The sequence below is a fragment of the Mustela nivalis genome (genome assembly GCF_964662115.1).
Source record: "Mustela nivalis genome assembly, chromosome: 3".
Lineage (NCBI taxonomy): Eukaryota > Metazoa > Chordata > Mammalia > Carnivora > Mustelidae > Mustela > Mustela nivalis.
In genome coordinates, this window is record NC_139022.1 from 84,047,587 (window position 1) to 84,068,294 (window position 20,708).

The window sequence follows — 20,708 nt, forward strand, 5'->3', positions numbered from 1 at the left end:
AGAGAGAATCCCACTAGGTCTGTAGCTATGCACAGCTGTCTGCCCACCATTCATCACTCATGCCCTTTGGTCCCAGAGGGTGTCCTGGGTCCTTGGTCCCTTTCCACCCAATCCCTGTACAACTACCCCATGTGTAGGAAACCCTCTTGCGCTCAGGTGGCTTACAATCTGAGCCCACAAACAAGCACACGTGCAGAGAACAATCTGAAGATGTTCGCATATTAAGCTTCATGGCAGCAGCCTTAAGTACTGTAGAAATTACGGGTAGGTATTGGTCAGTAGGGACAGTGAGACCCGAGTCAAAATTCCATTCCCACTGCATATTAGCTGAGTGACACTGGACAGTTACTTAATCTTTTTTTTTTAATTTTTTATTTTTTATAAACATATTTTTATCCCCAGGGGTACAGGTCTGTGAATCACCAGGTTTACACACTTCACAGCACTCACCAAAGCACATACCCTCCCCAATGTCCATAATCCCACCCCCTTCTCCCAACCCCCCTCCCCCCAGCAACCCTCAGTTTGTTTTGTGAGATTAAGAGTCACTTACGGTTTGTCTCCCTCCCAATTCCCATCTCGTTTCATTTATTCTTCTCCTACCCACTTGACAGTTACTTAATCTTTCTGAGCCCTGCTTTCCTTATATATAAAATGGGAAGAAGGACATTCTTCTTTATGTGCTCTCTTAGAGATTACAGATAATATACATAAATTACTATATAGTGATAACATTCCTAAATATTTACTATATACCAGGTACACAGATAAGTTATATACACAGATAAGTTCTATGACGTGGGTACTATTATCATTCCCATTATATATATGGGAAACTGAATCACTAAGGTGTAAATGACTCCCCCCAAGGTCAGCAGCTAACAGGTGACAGAGCCACAAGTGATACCCAGACAGACTGCTAGAAGCCATCTTACCCACTTACCATACTGGCTGACGCAGTAGGTGCTTAACCATCTACCACTGTTCCTATTAGAACCACCATCTTCCCCACAACCACCAGTACCACCATCACTAGTGTGGGCTAGACTATGTGGCAAAGTTGCCATCAAGAGTAGCATCTGGGCCTTAAGACCAGAGTAAGGTAGTTAAATGTGAAGAAGAGAGGACATCTGAGGGGAAGCAACCGCACAAGGAAAGGCGAGGATGGCCCCAGTCCCAAAAGGGACAGGCAGCCTTGCCCAGGGGAAGCATGGCATGGCCTGGGGAACAAGAAAAAATGCCTGATTGTTGGGGCTGGAGCCAGACCTCGGAAGCAGACCTGAGAGCCATGCATAAGAGTGTGGGATTGACGATGGCCATGAGAGACCAGGCCAGTGCTTGGGCCAGACCATGTGACATGCTAGAATAGAAGTCCTGTTCTAGAAAATTCGCTAGAGAGCAGAGAAGCCAGCCTTGCAGGAATGCCAGCAAGGACACTGTTGGTAATAATGAGGTCTAAAGGGATGGCACCATGGAACTGGAGAAGTGGGGCAGATGTGTCACCGTGAGGGTTAAATTCGGGGAAGGACACACGGGCATCAACGAAAGGGAATGAGGAAGGAAAAACTAAATGCTGCCTGCTAGCTTTCCCAGGGTTACCCCTGAGAGGACATACAGCTAGCCGCATACCTCGACTTGCCCTTCCTCCGCTGGTCACCCTCAGCTGGGCACAGGGTGGCTCTCGAGTCCCGCACAGGAGGGTCACCTGCGCCACGTGCACTATGTGGCCTCAAGGACCCGTGACTCCAGAGTGGGGGATTCTTTCCCCCTCCTGGAAAGCCGACAGAAGCAGCACAGGCTGCCAAGGGCTCCCCAAAGCCCTTCCAAGAGCTGAACCGAGTATCTGCTGTGACACAGAAAACAGAGACTCTCTGAAAATCCCTCGTTCACAGTCCTTTTGTTTAGAAGTCACGAGAGCTTGCTCTTCTGCTACAACCACATGACCACACTTTTTTTAAATGGAAAAATGAGGGGACACCGTGTCCGTGTGCGTCCAAATGAAGTAGAAGATGATGGAGGGTAGATGTCACCACGGCTCTTGATTTCTGCCCTCAGTGAAACAAGAACTGGGTCAGAACATTCCCTACCCTCAGAACCCGACTGCAGGGTCAGTTGCTGCAAACTCACAGCTTATCAGCAGACCGCGTTGTTGCAAAGCCTCCTGCTGTCTGTCCCTGTCACCAAGCGAGACACCAGCTTGAGGGTTTCGACACAATTCTGAAGGATCGAGCAACTCCACCTTGAAGGAGAGGGCTGATGTGATGGGGGAAATGCGTGGCATCAAAGATGAGGGAATGAAGAGCAATTGCAACCCTTTGTTCAGACACAACTTCTGACGCCTTCTATCCTGATACACATCCCCCTTGGACGGAACTCCCTTGCTGGGATGGCAGAGGCTGGAGAAGCTCCTTCCAGCCTGGCAGCAGATTCCAGAGCCATGGGGTTAGACAAGACCAGCAATCTCCGCCGGCCGAGAGACCCCACCCAGCAGTCTGTTTCCTCTTGAACCACCAAGCCCAGCTCCCGAGGCAAGAAGAGACTCCAGGAGTCTGACAAGATTTGCACTGTCAGAAAGCAAGTTTTATTTTTACCCTCAAGTCCGAAGTCTTCTAGGTGTCTGCAAACTGAGGAATTATTTTTACCTAGATGTAGAAGACAAATTCTTCCACTTTGCCTTCCTGCCCGCCCTTCCCACATGGTGCTGGCTGTGGTCAGGGCTGCTGGCTGACCTCTGTAGGGTCTGAACTGACCTGGAATCTTCTTGCCTGTGCCACCTTCAAACCATGCCAATCCGGATGAGAGCTTGGGTTTTTTCTTTTGTTTTGTTATGTTTTCCCTTTCTGGCTCCCATTCCCTTATCTGTAAAATACACAGAGTTAGCCTAGATGGTTTCTGTGGTATGAAATATTTTAAAAAGGATAAAGGTTTTTAAACACATCTATCTTAATATAATCCATTTTGTCTTTTCTCCTCCCTGTTTATGGAAAGGGCAACCTCTTGTTTCTGTAGCTTGAAAATATTTGCCACATTTTGGAAGTGTGTGGTCCTTACCAAATGGAGGAAATGAGTAATGGAGGGGAAAATAAATAGAGAGTACAAGAAGTGAAACAGTTTGGTTTGCAGAGACTGAAACTTCCGGCCTTTCGCTCCAAAGACCCAGCTTTGCAGACCTCTGGCTTGGCTCCCTCACTTACACCTGACTGGTGTACCTCTCAGCCATTGGCCTCTGTGGGAAGCACCAGCTGAATGCCTCTGTCTCTGGTTCTGCCTTCCCCATGACTTGACACCTTCAGGGTTATGAGCAGAGGCACCCTGCAGAGCATAAGGTCCTATGAGATGATCTTGCTGGGCTTTCCGAGGAACCGGGGAACGGCAGGACAAGAATTCTGCCCTCCTGACCAGCACACAGCAATCAAGTAAGTACTGACTTTGTGGGATAATCACCAGCTCTCTAGCAGTTCAGAGGAGGGAAGTCAGGAGAGCTGGAAGAGGCCTAGGGAACACCAGCCATCCCTAACACTCCAGGAGCCGAGAAAGAAAGAAAGAGAACATTACCTCCAGCAACCCAACTAATGGTTTCATGGTTCATTCATCCCTTTCTTCGAATAAGACTCTTCAATGAGATCTACTATGCTCCAGAAGAGAAGAGAAGATGATGAATAAAATAGGACCACGTCCTCCCCGATACTCTTCCTGATAGAAAAGCTGACAATTTAATAGATGAGTGAAATTCAAATACTTTACGTAAGTCTACAGAGATGTGCCGTCACCACCATCCAGTTTCAGAACAGTTTCATCATCTCCACAGAATCCTTCACACTCATGGGCGGTTCATCTCTTTCCATCCCCAGCCAACCACGCATCTTCTTTCTATCCCCACATCTGCCTTGACTAGACGTTACGTAAACATGCAGTCATGCAATGCACACTTGTGTCTGCCTTTTCTGTGTAGCATAAAGACTCCGAGGTTCAACCACATGGTAGCCTGCATCAGTACTTCCTTCCTTGTTATAAGTGAGTGAAATTCCACTCTATGGATCGAGCACATTTTATCTCCTCACCAGCTGATGGACATAGTCATTATTTCCAGCGCAGGCTGCACAGATAGTGCTGCTATGAACATTTGTGTGCAACTCTTTGTGTGGATGTACATTTCCATTTCTCCTGGGGAGAGACTGGTAATAGGATTGCTACGCTGTATGGCAAACTTATGTTTAACTTTTCAACAAAGTGTCACTCTGGTTTCCAAATGGCTGGACCATGTTGCAGGTGCACAGCAATGTAGCAGGTCTCCAGTGTTCCCCTCCCCCCCATCTTAGCCAGCATTTGGTATCAGCGGTCTTCTGATTATAGCCATTCTAATGGGGTGAAGTGGCATCTTGTAGTGTTTTGAATTAGCATTTCCCTCATGACTACTGATGTCCTTAGTGACAATTCATGTATCTTCTTTCCCCCACTGAATTGCCTTTTGCCGTTATCAAAATCAACTGACTTTAAGGATAAGAGTTTATTAATGGACTCCCGGTTTGGTTCTAATTGAGTTATATGACGACCCATAAGCCAGTATTACACTATCTTAAATAATAGTAGCTTTAGAATACATTTTCACTGGGAAGTGAAAAATCCTCCAACTTTTTTCTTTTTTTTTTCTTCACAAAATTGGTTATTCTAAGTTTTGGCTTTCCATATAAATAGACTGCTACTTTCTATTTTTTTTTTTAAAGGGCTGGAATCTTTGTAGGAATTATCAAAGTTGGAGAAAACCACCACCTTAACAATATTGAGTCTTCCAATCCATAAACATGAAATATGTTTCTAACATTTATTTAGACCTCAAATTTCCCGCAGAAGCATCTTATAGTTTTCAGTGTACAATCTCCCACTTCTTTTGTTAAATGTATTACTAATCTTTTTTTTCCATCTTATTTATTTATTTGATAGAGAGAGCACAAGCAGGAGGGGCAGCAGACAGAGGGAGAGGGAGAAGGAGGCTTCCCACTGAGCAGAGAGCCCAATGCAGGGCTCAATCCCAGGACCCCAGGATCATGACCTGAGCCGAAGGCAGATGCTTAACTGACTGAGCCACCCAGGTGCCCCAAATTTATTCCTAAAGATAATGTGAATGGAATTGTTTTATTTTTCTACCATTCATTGTTCATATATAGAAATACAACTTCTTATCTCCTCTGACTTTGCTGAACTTGTTTATTAATTCTAATGTGTATGTGTGCATCCTGAGGATTATTAATTAATCATTTTTATGGCATACAGCCTAACAGTAAATAAGACAGAAGGGAAAGAGTAGTGGGGGAAAAAAAAGAAAAGAAAAAAAAGACAAGAACTCCAGAGACTCAACAGTCCAGGACCACTTAGGGTTAGGGGTGAGCATCTCAAATACAATGACCATACATCTCAAATACAATGACCACACCATGGTATTAGCAGCCTGTGATATGTAGCTTCCCAAAAAAGAAAAAATAAATTAATTTCCAGGGCTACTATTCAAGAAAACTAGAGATATGTGTCTATGTGTCCACTTAAAAATACCATCTGTGGTGTTTTTAAGGTTTAGCATTTGCTGGAATACACATGTCTCTTCTAGAAGTTTCACTACAAGATGTTTCTGAGGTACTGCTTTTTTTTTTTTTTTTTTTTCCCTCCTGAATCCAGGATCATGTTGGCTGTCGCTAGGGCCATCAGACAATTTCCCAGTGGTTCCTACATTCCCCTATTTCTTGGAAACTTCCAAAATTAATTCGCCTTCGGAAATCCTCTCCTGCCAGCATGACGGAGTTTGCTAAATTCAAGTGGAGGTAGGATACTCCCTGTTTGTGTTCTCAGGACAAGGGCCTGTGAACCAGACACAGGGAAAAAAAAAATACTACAAAGGAAATTAATACTACAGAATGACCTCCTAACAGAGGGGACAAGGAAGCCAGTCTGGAGCTATTAAAATGAGTTAAGTACTCAGACACACAGCACCACGCCTGCCCCCAGGGCAGGCTTTCTCTGTCTGCCCGCCTCCCCTCAGCTCCTACAAAACAGATGGGCCGGGCTCGAGGGACCAGGAGGCTGCGGGTATGCCAGAAGCAGATGCAGACCGGTCTGTGCAGAGCTCCTAACAGACCGCCCAGGAAACACCCCTGGGGTGGGCACGCAGACAGCCAGCTGTGCCACAAGGTCCAGGGACCAATCAGCTCTGCACCTTAGAGGGACAGGTAATCGTCCAAGGAGAGTACCTCCAGTTTCCATTGGTGACTTTCAGGGTATGAAGAAGGTGCTGCTGTCAGTCTGTCCTGCAGTCCTCGGAGAGTGAGAAATGAGACCGTGTGTGTGCATAGACATGAGAACAAAGACGTCAGGTCCCTGCTGCTGCTCTGGGCAGAACTCTCAGCTCCTGCTGGCCCCAAGGTCCTGGGAAGAAGCTCATTTCCTCCTCCCATCTCCTAGTCCAGTCTGACCTCGCTCTCCGTAGGCCCATTCTTGTTCTGCGTTCCCCTGCTGCCTCCCTGGAAAATCGGCTTTGACTTCTCACAGGCATCCCTCTAGCAAACAGCCAAAGTAAATATAGCATCACAGTTCACAGCAGCCCATATGAATCTGAGTGTCCCCCCCCCACACACACCCCACACCCCCCCGCCCACAAGGAGCCACTGGGCCCGCCTGGCTCCCTGTCAGCCACTGAGCCAGGTTCAGGCAGATCAGACAAGAGCTGACTCTGGCCTTCAGGCTCTGGCGCCCAGTCCAGGCACTGGGAAACCTCAGGCCACTTGGCCTCTTGGTGGGGAGAAGACAGTCCAGCAAGAAGGGAAAGCCACTGTCTGGGCCCCGGAAGCCCCAGCTGCAGCCTTCCCCAGCAAGCCAAATCCAACACCATCACCCCTTCCCCGGCACACACACACCCACACACCTGCAGTCTTCCATGGGTATTAGCTGTGCATCTGCTTATCAGCAGCCTGCCTCCTAACCCGAGAGCAAGGTAGGAAGCCGGTGGGAGGAGTGGACAGGGCACAGGAGAGGAATCTGAAACAGCCAGAAACAGAGATACTCTAGATGCCTACCCAGAGGGCCTTAGTGAGAACCAGAAGCTAACAGTTAGGCTTGCCAATATGAAACCAAGCTGACAGGTAGAAAAGCTCCCAGGGTCGTGCAATGATGACCATGGTCCCTGAGTTCACAGAACCCTGAAGGAGCCTGAAGGAGCAGACTGGTGAATGCAGAAAATATTTGTTCTCACGTGGTTGAGAGCCACTGGTGAAGTGGGACTGAGGTGGTGGGACAGGGCCCGCGGGGGGCAGGGTGGATAAAGTAGCAGCCTCGGGCATCTGTGGGAGAGCTAAATATGGGCTCTCCAAACCCAAGCACAGCTTGTCCCCTGCCAGGCGACCGATCGGAGCTCTCGGAATGGCAGCTGTTTCAATAACCACGTAGGAACCTTTCCTGCTTCCAGCATCGCAAAGGACCGCGGTGTTCCACATGAGTGGAACGGCAAAACGTGATTTTAATAACTTTGAATACTAATCCTCCGATCAACACCTGTGACTCTTGCCATTGAGAGAGAGAGAAAGAGAGACATGAAGCCTGTGATCGCAACAACTCATTTATACAATGAACACAGACCAGATTCCTAGTTGTGCTAGGCACCAGAGTGGTTATATAAATTCCTAAGGCATGAATTGCATTCTGTAAAAGCTGATGAGGTGGTAGAGGATATAAGCTGTGTACGGGAAGAGCCATAAAGCAAGGGAGATAATGGCACCTCACAGGAGACTGCTTTTAGGAGTGATCTGAACCAAAGGCTGTAAGGTTCCACTGATGAGTATACATCTGTGTGTTTCCTCGCTCTGTCTTCTGGGAGAGAAACTGACAGGCCAGCATACTGACACCAACATCTTGGTTTCTAAGCAGGATCCATTGAGAAATACTAAAATTAATGGGGCAAACTTTAAGGGGAAACATACCTTCAAAATACTTATCTACACATTTCTTAACTCTTAGGATGGTTTTAACACATGATCACAAAATCTTGGATACCCAGCCCTCCAGAGAATGGTGCTCCATCCCCTTGGGTAGAGGTTAGAGGTACAGACTTGGTTCTAACGAATTATGTGTGAAAGGAGAAAAACAGTGACATTGCTGTGGGAAAACCTGGACAATATCAAGGTTAACAAAATGATCAAGGTTAACATCGCCAGTGATAAATCATGTTGATATCATGTGCTCACAGATATCAGGGGATAACAAGAGTACTTCCCCCTCTGTGATATTTTTCCAAAAATCCATAACCAGAGCCTATTAATGAAAGCACAACCAGATAAACCTAAACAGAGGGTCATTTTATAAAACATCGGACCACCACTCTTCAAAAGGATCAGTCATGAAAGCCAAAGAAAGACTAAGGAGTTGTTGAGTTTTGGGGGAGACTAAGAAGACATAATGTGGCACACCCTGGACTGGATCCTGAAACAGAGAAAAGACATAAACAGAAAAACTGGGAAGTTAGAATAGAGTCTACAGTTTAGTTAATAATATTTTATCAAAGTCAATTTCTTAGTTCTGATTAATGTACCATAGTTATATAAGATGCTAGCATAAATGTAAGCTAGTTCAGGAAGGATATACATTTCTATGGGTAAGCCAACACAAATCCTGAGCTCAGAGCCAAGTGTGCACATTGCAACACATCCCAAGAAGTACAGCAAAGCCTTTGAAAACTGAATGGGCAATGCAACCACCATTCTCAGAACTTGCCACCTAAACCTAACTGGCATGATTGCTCACTAAAACAAAACGCTCCAGGCACCTGGGTGGCTCAGTGGGGTTAAAGCCTCTGCCTTCAACTCAGGTTATGATCTCAGGGTCCTGGGATTGAGCCCCGCATTGGGCTCTCTGCTCAGCAAGGAGCCTGCTTCCTCCTCTCTCTCTGCCTGCCTCTCTGCCTACTTGTGATCTCTGTCTTAAAATCTTAAACAACAACAACAACAAAACGCTCCACATTCTTTGGAGGATTTTAACACGACCCAGAGTCTTACTACTTAATGTACAAGCTGTCTCGGATATCATTCAAAATTATTCAACATATCAACAACCAGGAAAAAATCCAACCTATTCTCAAAGGAGGAGACAACAAACTGATGCCAACTCTAAGACAACCTAGACATTGGAATGAGCAAACAAATACCTTAAAACATCTTTTATAATCACTCTATAATTTTAGATGAGAAATTCATTATCCAAAATAAAAAGTTCACCAGACAGACTCAAATAATTGGAGTCTACCTTCAAAAAAATAAAAAGATCATATGATAGTTGTCTTTCTCTACTTGACTTATTTCACTAAGCATGATACCCTCTAGTTCCATCCACGTCGTCGCAAATGGCAAGATTTCATTTCTTTTGATGGCTGCATAATATTCCATTGTGTATATATACCACATCAAGAATAAATGAAACAAGATGGGTTTGGGAGGGAGACAAACCATAAGTGACTCTTAATCTCACAAAAAAAACTGAGGGTTGCTGGGGGGAAGGGTGTAGGGAGAGGGTGGTTGGGTTATGGACATTGAGGAGGGTATGTGCTATGGTGAGTGCTGTGAAGTGTGTAAACCTGGCGATTCACAGACCTGTACCCTGGGAATAAAAATATATTATATATTTATAAAAAATAAAAAATAAAAAAATGAAAAAAAATAAAAAGAACCCAAACAAGTATTCCTTAACTTGAGGATACATAAACAGAAATTCTCTGATCTAAAGAACAGACAGAAATGCTACCAATTTCTGGGTATTAATTTTGTATATACAACTTTATTGAAAACATTTGTTACTAATTCTACTAGTTTTTTGGTGGAATCTTTAGGATTTTCTAGGTATAGTGTTATGTCATTTGCAAATAGTGAGAGTTTAACTTATTTTCTACCAATATGGATACCTCATTTCTTTTTCTTGTCTGATTGTTGTGGCTAGGACGACCAGTACTATGTCAAATAAAAGTGCTGAGAGTGGACATCTTTGTCTATATCCTGATCTTAGAGGAAAAACTCTGTTTTCCACCAATGAGTATGATATAACATGTGGGTTTTATTATGTTGAGGTATGTCCCTCTAAACCTACTATGTGAGAATTTTTATTATGAATGGATATTGAATTTTGTCATCTTTTTTGTGCATATTTATATTATATTATTTTTGTCCTTTGTTTTGTTGTTTTGTTTGTTAATATGTTGTATCATGTCGATTGATTTGTGAACAATGAAACATCCTTTCATTCCTGAAATAAATACTCCTTCACCTTGGTGAATGATCCTTCTAATGTAATGCTATATGCAATTTGCTAATATTTTGTTCAGAACTTCTACATCCATATTCCTCAGGAATATTGGCCCGTTATTTTCTTTTTATTTATTTCTCTTTTCTTTTCAAGGTGCCTCTCTGGTTTTGGGATCAGGGTAATGCTGGCCTTATAGAATGTATTTAGCAGCTTTCCTTCTTCTTCTATTTTTTCAAATAGTTTAAGAAAAATAGGTATGAGCTTTTTTTTAAAGATTTTATTTATTTACTTGACAGAGATCACAAGCAGACAGAGAGAGAGGAGGAAGCATGTCCATGTATTTTCTGATCTATTTTTTGATTGCTTCATTGATCCACTGGTTGTTTAATATTGTGTTGTTTAATCTCCAGATGTTTGTAGTTTTTTTCCATTTTTTTTCCCTTGGGACTGATTTTTAGTTTCATACCATTTGTGGTTGTAGAGATGCATAAAGAACACAGACAACTCAATACCAAATAAATAATCCAATTGAAGAATGGACAGAGCATCTGAATAGACATTTCTCCAAAGAAGACATACAGATGGTCAACAGACACATTAAAAGATGCTAAACATCACTCATCATTAGGGAAATGCAATTAAAAACCACAATGAAAGATTATATATATCTGTGAGAAGAATGGCTAAAATAAAAAAAAAATTTTAAAAACTAAGAAATAATAAGTGTTAGTGAGGGCATGGAAAAAAAAAAAAAAGAACACGAGTGCATTGCTGTTGGGAGTATAAATTGGCACAGCCACTGGGTAAAACAAGATAGAAATTCCTCAAAAAAATTAAAAATAGAAATATCATATGACCCAATAATTCTACTAGTGGGTATTTAGCTCAAAGAAATAAAAAACACTAATTTGAAAGGATATATGCTCCCTTATGTTTAATGCAACATTATTTACAATAGCCAAGATATCGAACAACCTACTTTCCTAGTATCCATTTATCAATAGACAAATGGATATATGTGTGGCAGACTATTATATAGCCATTAAAAAGAGATTATGGTTTGTACAACATGGATGGACCTAGAGGGTGTTATCCTAAGTGAAATAATCAGACTGAGATAGACAAATAGCATATGATTTAACTTGTATGTGGAATTTTAAAAACAAAGCCAATGAATAAACAAACCAAAAGCAGAATGAGACCTATAAATACAGAGAAAAACTGATGGTTACTAAGGGAGGGGGAAGAGGGATGGGAAAAATGGATGATGGGTATGGAGAGATACAGGCTTCCCATTATTAAATGAACAATAGAAATAAAAGGTACAGCATAGAGAATGCAGGCAATGACATTATAATAGCAATGCATCAGGACAGATGGTAACTACACTTGTGAGCATACCACCACAGATGAGCCACCTGTGTGGCTCAGTTGGTTAAGTGTCCAATCTTTATTTTGGCTTAGGTCATGATCTCAGGGTCATGAGATTGGGCTGCACATGGGCTCCATGCTGGGTGTGGAACTTAGAATTCTCTCTCTCTCCCCCTCTACACTTGCCTCACCTATTTGCATGTGTTCATGTGCACACTCACTCTCCAAAAAAATTTTTTTAATTAAAAAATGAAACAAAAAGAACAGACAGAAAATAGGCTGAAAAACTACAAGAGCCTCAGAACCTGTGGAACAACATAAAAAGTTGTAATATCCTTAGGGGCTCAGAGCCCCTAAGGAAAAGAAAAAGATACTGGTATGGAAAAAATGTTTTTGAAGAAATAATGACAATGAACTTCCCAAATTCAGTGAAAGACATAAATTTACAGATGCAAGAAGCTCAGGGAACATCAAGCAGGACAAATCCAAATGAAGCCATCATACTCAAACTGTAAAAACCAAAGGAAATCTTGAAAGCAGAGAAAAACAATTTGTTACAAGTAGGAGAATAAAAATGTCACTGCAGATTTCTGACAGCAAACATGCAGACCAGAAGAACTGTCAACTCAGAATTCTACATCCCAGGAAAATATCCTTCAGGAATGAAATAAAGACATTCTTAGATCAAGGAAGAAAAAAAGGCTTCATTGCCAACAGACCTGCTCTAAAATAAATGTTAAAGGAAGTTCTTCTGGATAGAAGGAAATGATCCCAGAGGGACAATTAGAACTTTGGAGAAGGAAGAGCAACAGAAATGGTAAACATCTGAATGGACACAATAAACTACTTTTTTCCTCTTAGATTTTCAAAATGTGTGTGATTATTAAAAGCCAGAGTTTTACCATCGCTGGAGAGTAGGAGGCTCTTAATGTCTGCAGATGTAACATTTGTGACATGTATAACATAATGGAGGAGGGTAAAGGAACATATATAGTCGTAAGCTTTCTACATTCTACTTGAAATGGTCAAATATTAAATTTAAATACAATGTGAAAAGGTAGGTATGCATACTGTAATCCCTAGGGCAATCACCAGGAAAAAATATGAAAAGATCTAGCCATGAGAAGGGTTCTCTGGCCCCTCACCAGGTCTGACTTTAGACAGTCCTGAGGCGACAGTGAGTGACTGTTTTTATGGCTCCCCCAAACCATCATTCTGGGCTCAACGAGAAGCTCCACTCATTGCCTCATTTTCTAATTTCCCCCATAACTGTGCAACAGAGGTTGTTCATAATTCAATCTACAACCCAATGTTGTAAGGCAAGGAAGAATGTGAATAAATTCAGGTCCTTCCAGTCCTGGCTGCCCCCGACCCACATCCCACACCCCCAGGAGCGTTTCTAGCCAGGTAAAATCTGCTTAAAAGTTGTGTGGAGGGCAGCTCTGAGGGAAAAAATGAGAAATAGGAGCTGACAAGAGGCGCCAGCAGCCTGAAAGGCGGGTGAAGAGAGGTGCTGGCACGGTTACTAGGCAACCTACCTCGTGGTGCCTCCCGTCCTCTCAGGACTGGAGAGTTTCCCCCAGGCTCCTCTGTTCTTTCCTAACAACAGCTGATGACACCAGCTCCTTCTTCCTTCCAGCTGAGTCACTGCTGTTGCCAGTCACATGGTGAGGGCAGCCTGGAGCTGCCCCAAGATCCCCAATAGGGCCAGTTAAGGAGCCTTCAGTCATGCTATAGTCTAACCTCACTCCCTGGTAAAGTCCAGTCCCTGTGACCACCAGGGAAGGGGGGCACCCAACCAAGAAGGGCATTTTGCCAAGCCATCAGCCAACCATTTCACAGCTCAAGTTCGGTCTGACTAAGGAGGAGTGAGTGATGGACAGCTTCCTGGTGGGGTGAGGAGGGCTCTCCTTTCACTTTCCTCAGAGGTATTCGCTTCACTAGCAGTTCTGCTGTTGGGGCCTCACAAATTTGTCCCTCATGCTCCCTAGGTAGTCTAAAAGGAAGCAGATGCCTCACACTGCTCTCTGTACTCCTTGTCTGATTTAACTGATTCTTTGGAGGTAAAAGGCTATTTTCACAGCCAACTCTGAAAAGCCAAAAAATGAAGTCATCATGACCCAGCAAAGAGGGGCAGACACTACTCCCTCCCCCGGAAAGCCACTGAATGCCATTGAGTGCTCTGAGTACTTTCTTCGCCAACAAGCCCACTCATGCCGGTGTGATTCATGGTCTGGTCTCCCCGCAGTGGATTCTCTTAGCACCATCTTCCTCCCCCAGAGACATATTAGAGAGGCCACTCTTTCCCACCACACTGCCCCATTCAGCTCACAAACCATTCAGCCACCTTTTAAAATATCAAACTATAACACTTGCAGTAAACATCCTTCCTGGATACCTTGTACAGGCTAAATTCCTGACTTCCATAACCCATGTGTGCAATATGCTAGAAATCACTCCCTCTTAAGTTAATATCATTAGGAAACACGCCATTTTATTTTTTATTTTTTTTTTACACAGGAAGAACTGAGTAAGGAAAACAAGGAAAAAACTCCTACCTTAAGTTTGTCTTCATTATAAATCACTCAAATGCCACTTTGCAAAGGTGTTAGGCTTACTCTTCATACCAGCCAGGCCTGGAGAGGCACTGAGAAGTCCACAGTTGTTTTCTGTTGAAAATAAAAGCACCCTTCAGTCACACTCTAGTATTTTCTCCCCACCATTTCCATAGTAGGAATCTAATGCCAGGGTCATTGGGAAATACCAAGGGGGTCTGAAATCCACTTCCCAGTAATTTTTTTGAGGACATCCTAGAGTGGAACCCAGAGCTCTTCTGAGGGTCCTCCAAGAAAAGAGACATGTAGGTGGAGGAGGCAGAGGACAAGGCACGTGAGCCTTTCAGAACTGTCAAATTCTCCCACTTGACACACAAGGAAGTTGTGTTTCTAACATATTGTCAATTTTCCAGAAACCAACAAGTCACTGTCTGCCCTTCCCCCAACCTGAGATCCCAGATTTGGACACCTGCCAAGAAAACTGAGGTCATTTTCACTAGTGCCTCAGTGGAGCTCCCCGGGGGATTGAGTAGACAGCTAATTATTATTCCATCCTTCTGGCAAAATGCAAAAAGGGCTAGTTTGTCTTGGTGAATGAAGCACAGAGTTGTCACTTGGCCCTCACCCCACATGAAGATCTCTCTCTGGGTCTAGCAGTCTTGAGGCTCTGAGTGGTCATGCTGGATAACTTTCCACTGGGGTAAAAGGAGATTGCCAACAACTCCTGTGCTCGGGAAAAAGAGTAAGAAAATTCCTGAACTTCTAATTTCAGTAACACTGCCCCCTGCCCTTCCATCTCACACAGACACACACTCATAAACCATAGTTGGTATAAAAAATTGGTTTGCTTTCCTAAGAAGGACAAAGATTTTCTACCATTCATCCTCAGATCTTGTCCTCTGTCCTCATCTCACATCCTTCAAGACCACAAGTGAGGCATGGAGGACTGAATAAACTCAAATGGGTGAAAGGGTCATTCCTCCTCCCACATCCATAGCAGAAACCAAAGCAGAAGGAAGGAAAGAATAATGAGTCTATGCTCTTAGGAACCCTTGTCTACAAGCTATCAGATGACATTCAGGCCCTGGAATTAATCTGTTCCCAAAAGAGATTAGTGTCTCCATATAAACCCTCAGGTTCCTTACTTTCTATCATAGTCACAATGGTGGTACCATGTGATCATCTCCAGATGCCCAGAAGAAACACCAATCTGGGGAGAAGCAGCAACATTTCCTGCTATATCTACTTCTCTTCCTGGTGTTGATATTGAGACTGAGACAGGTGAAATGGGCAGAGGGAAAATTTCTCTTTTGGAAATCAATAAAAATAATATTGTTCCAGTTACTCTTGCTGAATAGAAAGCTGTCCCTCAAATTCAATGGTTTCAAATCATTGATTTTGTTCATTAATCTGTCATTTGGACAGGGTTCAGTGAAGTGAGCTCATTTCTCTCTATTCAGTGTCAACTGGGCAGCTTCACTAGAACAGGAGGTTCCACTCCTACAATGACTCATTCAGATGTCTGGAAAGGTTCACATAGTCTGTCGGCCCTCAAGCAGCCCTCTCCATGGGGTGGCTTGGGCTTTCTGACAGCATGGAGGCTGGGTGATTTCAGTGGGACCATCTCAAAAGAAGCAAGCTGAAGCTGCCTTGTTTTTTTATGGCCTAGCCTCAAAAGTCACAAAGTGCCACTCCCCCCACCCCCTCCAGAGACATAGGTCCACCTACATTCATGAAAAAACAGATCCATCTCTTGTGGAAGATGAATTACTGTTGCACCAGAAGAAGAGCACATTCAATGAAAGAGACTATGGCAGCCATTTTGGGGAGAGACAGCTTGCCATACAAATGAACTACAACTAATGGACGATGATTCCTTACTACATTCTACACTCTGGCATAAAGTGTTTGGTATGAATTCGCATTTTAAATCTCACAACAAAACCATAAAGCAGGCATTAGCATTGTCCCATTTTATACATGAGAAAACTGAGACTTGGGGGGTGGGAGTAATTTCTCAGCTTGAAAGTGGCAGAGCTGGACACTGAATTCAGGCCCACCTGGGTCACGTACCAGAACTCAAAACCACTGCCCTGCCAACCTCCCAGAACTAGCCTTGGTTGGGACTCATTAAGGTGATACAATGGAAGGAGAATAGACCTTGGGGGTGGGAGCCAAGATTTTACCTCTAGCTCTGCTACTCATTAGAGGTGCCATTCATTATATGCCATATGCTATGTGAGGCACTTTACATGCATTATCTCACATATTCCTTAAAATGATACTGTAAGGGAGTTGTTATGTGATGCACATTTAACAAGTCAAAAAAAAAAAAAAGACTCTAAGAGGTGTAGCAACTTGCCCAAGCTGCACTATATTAATTTACTGAACTAAGATTTTAAATTATTCTGTCTTACTCCAAGGCTCTTACTCATCTCAACCCAAGGCCAGAGTCCCTGAACAAGTCTCCTTTACTCTCTGATCCTCAAATCCCTCACTTATGAGAGCAGAAAGCTGTGAGAAACTTTTGGCTCCAATGGGTAGCCCTGGGCATGGAGGCCTCCAGTGTTAAATCCCGTTTAGGCATGGTTTCCCAACCTCAGCACCACTGATATTTGGGGTCAGACAATTCTTTGTTGTGGGGACCATTGTGTACAGTATAGGAAATAGAGCAGCATCCCTGGCCTCTGCCCAGTCGATGCCAAGCAAGCCTTCTTCCCCATGATGTGACAACTAGCAATGTCTCCAGACATTGCGAATTATCCCAGGGGGGATCATCTTGCTTTACAGCTCCCCCTCACTCCCCTCTTAAGAACCTCCATATTAAGGTACTACTATGGTGGCCCCGAAGTAAATTTTTACAGAGGTCCTGGTCCGCATCTCCTTCCCCAGATGTCCCTCTCCTCTTGGTAACATCACCAGCTGGGAAGATCAAAGAGGGATCTGGATAGTATAACTAAGTCACTTTTATCCCTTTGTTGGGCCATTCCTTCACTGTAGACTCTTACCAAGTCAGAAACTGGTGGTACTAAGATGCCAGCAGGTGCCAAACACCAGATGAAAGCACAAGGGGTGGTGGTGGTGTTTGCTCCTTTCCTTCTCCCTTTTTCCTTCTATCCTTTCTGCTATCCAACTCTTATTCTTTCTCCTATTCTCCCCCCCCACACACACACACACCCCATCTCTTCTTCATCAGATGCTTGGCCAAGCAGGGGAAATGCTGTTGCCAGGAACCTGTTTGCATTCTTGGGCACACTGCTTCCTAGCAGGTCCTTCCTCTGAGTGGAGCCTGAGGAGAGCCAATGATCTGTCCCCCAGCTCCAGGCTGGTGGACACTAAGGGTCCAGGGTCTAGGCACTGCCTTCAAGAGGTCCTTGAGCCTGCAGAGGGACCTGACTCCCTTCCCCACAACCTCAGGCTCTGCCCTCAGAAGCTCTCCTGATGACAACACTGAGCAAGCCCTATGAGGGAAGTACCAGGAGTGATTCATTCCTCCAAAGCAGAGAGTACTGGAAGCGGGGACACCCAAGAAGGGCAATGCCTCACCAGAAGCCTATGGCCTCAACCCAAGTTCTCACTAGCTCACAAGGCACCTGGGACATAACCACAGGTCAGAGGTATTGGTGCTTAGAGCCTGACAGCTTCTACCCTTGGGTCCCCCATCTACCCCTGTGAGAATGAGACCAATTCTCCTTCTGTATGAGACCCCATCAAAACATCTGATGCATGATCACTTCTCTCCATTCTTTGCATCCACAGGCTAAATAGCCAAATATCACACAGACTGAATATCAATCTTGGGATATGACTTGCACAGCACTAGCCTGGATGTGTTTCTTTACCAGTGTCCCCTACTAGGATATATGCTTAGAATGAAATCCACATGTTATTTATTATATTTTTTATCATTCCTCTATTGCAATTAATTCCAGCAGCCTATGTGATCAAAAGCCTAAAAGAGTATATTTCTGCCAGCTTCAGCTCATTCTATGACATAACTGCCCTCTATAATTACTTCAGGGTTGTGTCATCATTGGGACAGTAGGATTTGTCCACATGTCCTTCACTGGTAGGATAATTATTTCTCTTAATGCTGAGTCTATATTTTTATTAACACAGCTGATAAAGACATCAGCTTCCTGGTAGGCACATTGTACCAGTGACCCACGGAGTGTTAAGGTGATTTTCACATTGATTCATGTTAATATGGTCAATGGTCACAAGGCCAGGCACGTGCAGTTGATTTTTTTTTCACCTAAGGACCAGACTTTACATTTGTCTGGTATTGAGTGTTACTTTCTTCACTATCCATATTTTTGAATCTCAATTTCCCCTTCCAATATATTCTCCTCCAAGATCTATATGATCTGTATACATGAAAATCCAAACTTCTATGCCTTCACCCATAATATTTTATTAATATTTTAATAAAAATATTGACTAGGGTGGCAGTCCATTTTTAATTATCTACCAGAGATATCTGTCTATAAGAGAGTAGTCTTGGGCGTAATCATTCAGGCAACTATACATTCTTAGCAGCTTTGGACCAGTGAGGTATCATTTAAATCTTTGATAGCGGATAACTTGAGGAACTTTGTGAGGAACTTATTTCTTGGAGCATGGGGTGGGAATCCAGAAGTTACTATGGTAAAAACTGAGCTGGGAAAGGGGGCTGAGACATCAGAATATGGACTGGTTAGGCAGTTGTAGGCTGTTGGAGAAGGTGGAGTCAAATGGGACACTGAAGTCAGAAGCAGAGCTGAACGTCCAATGCAAACCAAGGAGACAGGCCAGATCTCAGCACCAGGATCTGAAGCCAGATGGAAACTCGCCCCCTGGCAACTTCTACAGAATACATAAGGAGTGACATGAATGCACATGATGTGAAAGAGGCATGGAGAGCAACAGAAACCACCTGCGTTCAGAGACTGAGCTAAGTGGTTGGGTTTCTGAAAAGGCCTCTTTCCATGGGTGGGGTCCTCTTTCCTTACAAGTGGCTCACTGAGCAGATGTTCGGGATAGAGTCTGACGTCGATACTGGATTTCTGCAGAGCCTTTGCTAGACCCTGTTGACCCCCACTCTTTTCTCCAAGTTCTGCCAAATGCTCTGATTTGGTATCTCTTCTAGGATTTTACAGGGGGGTTATATCTGTTGTTTGTAGAAAAAAAAATTCAGAGAAAAAAATCAGGAGATTTTCTTGCCTGTAGTCATTTAGCATCTCTTTCTCTTTAAAGAGAACCAAGACCAGGTTTGTGACTCTAATGCCAAGTTTAGGTAGCCTGCAATGTGACTCACCTGGTCTTAAAAGTTGCACTCGCTTTGTGCCAGTAGGATCCTCTTTCCCGCCCCCTCTCCTATGTTTGGATGATGTTTTCTCTAAGTCATCTTTATTCTGCACATTTCAGCTTAGAGATCCCTGTCCCTGCCAGAGTAGGGAAGAAAAACAGGAAAGAAGCCGTGCTGCTTGCCCTGTCATCGGTCAACATTACATCATCTGCTCCTGGCCTTTATTTCTTCATTGTTTTTGATCCCTCAGTAATTTCCAAAAAGCCCTTGCTTTGCCCTTAGCATTTTCTGCGAGCCTCGGCTTGCTCTGGGATCTCACCTCTCTGGCATGATTCCTTCGGGTCTGTGTACTCCTTTGAGTTTGTCTTTGACTATATGCCCATTTTATCTTCAACAGAATACTATGTTACCACTAATATTTTATTTAGCAGCCTCTTCCGTCGCTCCTAACTGAGGCATTTTCCATCTTAGAGTGTCTGGCTATGAGACCTTACACTCTGTTTTCCTGGCTTTAGTGCTGAGCCTGCATAAGCCCAGGCGTACAATCTCAGAGTAGTTCTGGAAGGACAGAGAATCAGAAAGCATGACTTATAAAAAAAAAAAAAGCCCAACCCCAAAGGGTTGTGAGATTTCAAAACACAAAACAGAAAAGGAAAATAAGAGTAACTAGGAAAATTAGGGTATTTAAAAATTCAAATTTCCCTGACCACCTGGAATGCTTGTGAAAAATGCAGACTCGGCCTCACCGTGGACCCCCGAATCCCTATGGTAGAAGACAAGGCATTCTTTTTTTCTTCTTTTCTTTTCTCTCTCTTTCTCTTTTCTTTTTTTAAGAGAGGGAGAGAGGGATTGAGGTGCAGAGGGAGAGGAAAAGAATCCCAGGACTCTGGGATCATGACCCGAGCTGAAGGCAAACGCTTTAGCCTACTGAGCCACAGAGGCAGCCATCCATGGAGAATTCTTTAAGAAAAACTTCACCTCCAGTTTAGTGCAGTATGAAACTGCTGCCAACAGTCAAAAGTTCCAGGACAAAATGGACTGAATATGCGTTAAGTGGTGTTCTAATTTAAGACTTGTCTTCAATTAATTATTCATTACCTGTCCAAATTTATTGTTGCTCTATCATAATTTCAGAGAGAGATTTCCTAATAAGGATCCAAAAAATTAGAAATCTGTTTTATCTCTGTTTTACAATGTATCTTGGACTTCTCTTCATGAGAAAATAT

At 43.6% G+C, this 20,708-nt stretch overlaps 1 long non-coding RNA gene across 1 annotated transcript in view; it reads right to left on the bottom strand.

The window, feature by feature from the left end:
• Positions 1-20,708, bottom strand: part of LOC309860676 — a 194,916-nt gene that overhangs the window by 56,277 nt on the left and 117,931 nt on the right. Inside the window, exon 4 of the long non-coding RNA XR_014309524.1 lies at positions 14,199-14,309. This is a non-coding gene — a long non-coding RNA (uncharacterized lncRNA). The remainder of the gene's footprint in view (positions 1-14,198; positions 14,310-20,708) is intronic.